The sequence below is a fragment of the Nelusetta ayraudi genome, unplaced genomic scaffold (genome assembly GCF_046127955.1).
Source record: "Nelusetta ayraudi isolate G7.1 ecotype Tasmania unplaced genomic scaffold, CSIRO-AGI_Nayr_v1 ptg000022l, whole genome shotgun sequence".
In the NCBI taxonomy this organism is placed as follows: domain Eukaryota; kingdom Metazoa; phylum Chordata; class Actinopteri; order Tetraodontiformes; family Monacanthidae; genus Nelusetta; species Nelusetta ayraudi.
The window spans coordinates 5,729,771-5,735,770 of record NW_027466072.1 but is presented as its reverse complement, the minus strand read 5'-3'; positions in this window follow the sequence as shown (position 1 = coordinate 5,735,770).

Below are 6,000 nucleotides of genomic sequence, written 5' to 3'. Positions count from 1 at the left end.
AACATAACAGTTGAGTGCAAACGTGTTTTATTCGAGGAACTCCACGACATGCTGCAAGTGTAAAGAGTAGAGACTGAATCTGCATATTAAAACATGTATAATGTAGTCTATTTTCTGAAGAAGTCTTGCTCAATTTGCTTCCTAAAGGCTTACATTGGATTAAAATTGTAGTTTGTAGTGTGTATGAAAGGCCCTCTATGGAAGATTTTGAAAGCATGTAATAAAATACTGCTAACAAAGTTTACGGCTTTCGAATGACCCCATGGTCTCACTTCTTTCTTATATCGGCTGTATATTTTTCCATGTTTGGACTACAGTAGACGTGTTGTGGCTCAGTATATTATTATATGAACAAATGAAAACACAACATTTATTTATTTTTTATTCAACTTTACGAACCTAAATAAATTAATAATTAAAATGGGCCTAAATGGGATAGTGAATTTTCTGAATGCGAATTATTGGGGTGTGTTGTTTAATTTATCTAATGTCATTCATCAATGTGTGTAATTGCGGCCAAACCTAACAGCATAACACTTCTAAGAATGATGGCCAATAAGCACGACAGGAAGTGAGAATGCACGGTAGGGTTCATTTTGAAGAACAGCGAGAAATTAATGGAGGATTTCTGCACAGCATATTTACAATTCCCCTGGGTAATATTGCAGTTCCTGTTTAGAATGTGGAAACAATGGTGTGAACACATGTGAATGGGCCATACAGGGCAGATTAGTGCATTGCTATCACACTGGGGTAGCCTCATGACCACCCTCCTCTCAGCCCAAACCCTCAAACTAAGGACAAGGGAGGCTATTATTTAAAATAATCATGCCAGGAATTGTGGCATGGGGTTTTGTTAGCCTCTCTGTTCATGATTGCTTCCGTTTCTCCTATCAGCAAGATCACTTTGCCGTAAGCGTGTTTAGAGTGGGGGTTTGGTCCATTCACGACAAGTCAGATCATTCCTGTTTGTCAGGGAGGGGCCAGAAAAGCCATAAACCACCCTGCAGGTTGTTGTCTCTGGCAAGCCCTCATTTAAATATGTTTGCTGTCTTTGTTCTTGTTACGAGTGACTTCTGGTAAGGAGTTTCTCCAGCTTCAAAGACAAAAGCGAGGTGCCTCTGAGACCACACTGATGCAAAGTCAGAGCTCTTGTTTTGCAGGTGTGTCACCTGCCGGTGGTTGTTTTGGATGGAGAGGTGAAATAAAAGACAAAAACAAAATAAAGAAACGGTGTGACACAGAGCTGAGGACCTCATCCTGCCATCAGCCATGTTTCTTTCTTTCTTTCTTTCTTTCTTTCTTTCTTTCTTTCTTTCTTTTCTTACCCCTTGTTTTATGGCTGGTTTGGAGAATAAATTTCACTACAAAGTTTTACGGCTGATGCAATGTTTACACGTGTTTTGGGTTTGAAGTATAACCCAACAAAAACAATTATGCAGATGATCTAACATTTTCCCGAATATCCAACAGTCTTTTCAATGCCTCACACTCCAAAATGCATCCAATAATCCGAGAGAAACAGATTTAATGTCTTATTATTCAAAAGCTAATGAACAAAGGTCTTGATCTTCCCGCACACCCCTCCTCTCTCTCTTTGGGAGTAGAACACGCTTATTCTAATTGAGACGGGACCGGTCCAAGCAATCATGACTAAGCCGTAAGCCTCCAGTTTTATAAATCCACTCACTTGACTGCTTAAGCTGGTGGCTCAGGAGGAACGAAAGATTTAGATAGGAACGTTATTGTCCCCATGTGGAAAAAAGGCGAACACCAGCAGGTCGATCCCTCTGTACTGTCTTTGTTTTGGGTTCCGCCAGCATACTGTCAGCTGCACATTAATTCATTTGACAAATGTTTTGCCACCAAAAACACGAGAATGTGCTTGACAAAACGGGGTGAGCAGATAGAACCATTTTCTGAATGAAAGTTAAGCCTCATAATTCCCTTTTTAAGTGGCCAGCTGAGACAGTGAAATTACCAGTTTTGTCCCCTAGTTCAGACGATTTTCACATGCAGCTTATGCTGTGAAGCAATACCGTCACTTTTTGTTGAAAAGGGGGGGGGATTCTGGCTGATTTTTATCAGACAGGCTGAGTGAAAACGGTACGAAAGAGTGAGCGAGTCAATTAAAGGAAGTAAAGTTTGAGTTTCCTGATTAGCAGCTTCTTGGCTTGGGGCCATTTGATAGTGCTGGAGCGTGGTGAAACTTCCTGAAAAGTAGGAAATGCGTCGAATGACTGAGAGAGAGAGAAAAAAGTGGCAGATAAGAGCGAGACGGCTTGAGCAACAGCGGGTCAAATGTTAGAGCCGGGCCGAAAACCCCCTCATGATTAGAAAAGGGACATGCCCTGTGGAAACTGTACTTGAAGCAGAAAAAAATACAGAAAAATCTGGCTGTTCATATCAGCCCCAGCGCTCATCATGAGATTAAAAGTCACAGATTAATTAAGAAGGTCTCATGAGTGTGGGTTCACAGCAGAGGGGAAGGGCGTCTCTGTCTGTCCATTCATCCGTTATGTCTGGCTGCACAGCGACACAGGGAAGCCCAGGGGGTGGACGAGGCCAGACAAACTGACAAATGGACAGGACCATCAGGCCAGGACGCTCTGGTCAAAGGCCCTCAGTCTGTCTGACATGACCGCCGTAGAAAATTAGGCTCTGACAGTGTCACAGAGTCAAGAACAGTGAAGTTAAAAATAAATAAAAGAATAATTAAATAAATAAAAAGTTTGTCCTATGACAGCTGGGAGATGCTCCAGCAGACCTCTGCAACGCTGAGTTCAGGAAGAGGCTGGTATTGAAAATGGATGGATAAATAAATAAATAAATAAATAAATAATGACAGGGCGGTTGAAGGAACTTTGGCCTGTTTTGCCAGTCTAGTCTTTCGAGTGAAGCAAATCAAAGCACTATGAAAGCCATGTTTCTTCTTTTCTTCAATCTACACAGTTCATGGGGAGTTCACACCGTCAAGCATACATGGGGTTAAAGTAGGTTGTGTGGCAGCAGTGACATGCCCTGAATATGACACTGGAAAATAAGCATTGTGTTTATGACTGACTCTGCACAGCAAAATGCTTCTGCTGCAAAGTTGCCTCGACCGAGTTTTCCTGCCCTTCTCTTGTTCACTGTTCTGAAGAATCTGCAACGAAGTAACATTTTTTTCTACTAAGTTTGTCTAATGATCAAGTTTCTTGTCAGGAACCACTAGTCTGTTGAATAATGGTATGCAGTTTTTAAAACTGTTCTTCCAAAACAGGATTACAGGATTCATCATGCAATACACAGGGACACAGAAACGCCTTACTGCGGCAGCAGTCGACTCTGCACATCATTTCCTCCAGCATAGGCTTTGCACCCTGCGCATTTTTCAGGTCATCCCACTGACAACCGTGCACCTTCAATTCTGTCCTTGTTTTTAGCAGAGGAAGGTCTTTTACAAAATCAGAAGTCACACAGTCCCTCCGTGTCTTGTTTTAGATCATCAGGCGTCTGCCCCGGGGTTCTGTGCTGTAAGTACAAAAACAGACTTGATCATGAAATCAAAAGGGGATTCAAACGATGTACTTGAAAGTATAAAATGATTTCTCATGCAGAATACCCCTTGATGAACATGTGATGTTATGAGCGGGGGACTCGCTCTCGGACTTTTCCAAATGAAGTGCCATTTGTGAACGTTACATATCACCGAACCCCCTGGACTGAAAGAAGTCATTTAATGTCAGACAGAAGTCAGAATGATGACTTCTGACATTTTCTGGTTCATGCCCATTCATTGTCATCTGGGGAATTTGCAAGAGTTTCAGGTCTATATGGAATGCCATGCACGACTAACAAGCACACAGCACCAACTGTAGTTAGCTTAGTGATCTGCCACGATCCAAAGCAACTCAAAAATAAAGATGAATTAAGAGAAAGATCTTGATGCCTGAGGGAGGTCTTAAAAGAAAATTCATCTGATGACAACTGAGGCCTGATTGAAGAACAGACCAGTTGTTATAACCCGTATTATTATGAAACAGAGATAAAATGTATACAATTCGTGTTTTTTTTTTCTTTTTCTCTATTCGATTCCCGACTAACTGCAGCCACTATTTAAGCTAAACTGAGCTAATTTTGCTCATTGCAGACAACTCTCCTGGATGAATAAATAAGTAAGTTTAGAAATGTTAGTTCCTAAGACCTGAGCTTGGAATTAGTGGCATTATTAGGCACCTACATGCTAACATTCATGAACGACCGCAGCTTCTAAATCTCGCAGCAGATGGGGTGACATCAGTGAGGTAATGCGCTCTCAAATCCCTCGGCGACCACCGCTGAGACGCCCTTCAGATTATGTGAATCGAGCATAAAACCCCATTTCTCAAGTGTGGTTGTTAAGTAGAGGGAAGACGGGCAATATAAGTTCAAAAATAGACCTCCTATTCCTCTCCTGACGAGACGTTGCAGAGCAAGCACATGGGACAAAACCTCACAGTCGTGATTCAGCGTTTCAACCGGAGAAAAGTCATCAAATGATAAAAGTTCACCCCGTCAGTGGTCTGTCACAAGCAGGGGGCAGATTATTTACTGAACATCCACTGGTGAAACCGGAGTTGATTTGTCAATGCATCTCCATCAGCAATTTCCTTTATGAGTCACTTTCGCTTGAGCGGCGCTTCTTTAAATACGTGTTACTTCGAGTGACCTCTCCCGCTCGGAAACTCTGACTCACACACGCACTTCCCATATGGACGAGTCCAAACGACTGATTTATGGTTACTATAAGACATAAAGGCTGGAGGAACCTTTGCTCGGGTTATTTTGTTTGTTTTCAGGATGTGGTTGAAACACCATCTCCTGCAGAACCTCCATCGCGGTCAGCTGGGGGGACGTGCCAGTGTTTTTAGTGTTTTTTTTTTTTCTAGATGTTTTGTCTTGGAGAAAAAAATTAAAACGGCATGGAGAGCTCCTCCAAAAAAATCTCCAAACCCTTCGGAGACTAATCAGGAACAGGGTAAAAGTGTCATAACAGTGAAACCTGCCAAAAAAAAAAAGTTAAAGAAAGAAAGAAGATCCTGCTTCATGAAACCCTCTTGGGATCCTCACATTTGGTAAACTAAGAGTATAACTCATTTGGCTTGGCCTGAAGCCCCTGTCAGTTAAGGCTCCGAGAGTCGGTGTTTGATTGAGGCTCAGAGAAGAAGCAGCCAGATAAAGTTACAGCCCTGGATGTTAATGTTATTTTAAATAAGAACAAGTGACAGGTCACATTATATCAGACAAAAAGACTGATGGACGTTCATATGTCGGCACAAAGTAGCTCAGGCCGCTCCCCCCAAATCCGTCCTTGATGGATCAATGAAAACAATGGCAGCTGGGATCATTGCAGTAATGATTATGTAAGTGCGCTCTCTCATTTTCCCTGCACCTTTTGCACTGTTCAACTTGTAAAACATGATATATAGTGTATTTACACAACTGGCTGCCTTTGCAATTATTTGGGAGATAATGTTTAGATAGAGAGCCTCACTTTGTCAGCAGCGGCGTTTCTTGGCCGCTGCGCCTTTTCGAAAGGACGGGCTGCTGCCAAGTGAATCCCTTCAAACCTCGACCTTTGACCTTTGCCTTTGCAACGCCTACGCGTGCTCTGCCTCCTCACGCAATCACATTGACGCACAAAGATCCGCATGGTCTGCAAAAATTTGCACAAGACTCCTTGACACGCTCAAAGGAAACCGTAATCTCTCACACACACACACACACACACACACACACACACACACACACACACAGTGGCCTAGTGAGTGTACCACCAAGGCCTTGACCCCTAGTAACCCCACCCACCCCATCCCGCCTTCCAGGCTGTCTGTCTGGAGGCTGATGTAGGCAAAAGAGACAGGGTTTGGCGGAGGAGCACAGCGAGGAAGACGAGGTCTGGTGATTAGGAGGGGGGTGGAGGTAGGAAGGGAGAGGGAAGGGTGGTTGCAGGGTGAGAGAGGCGTGATCATAGCCCTG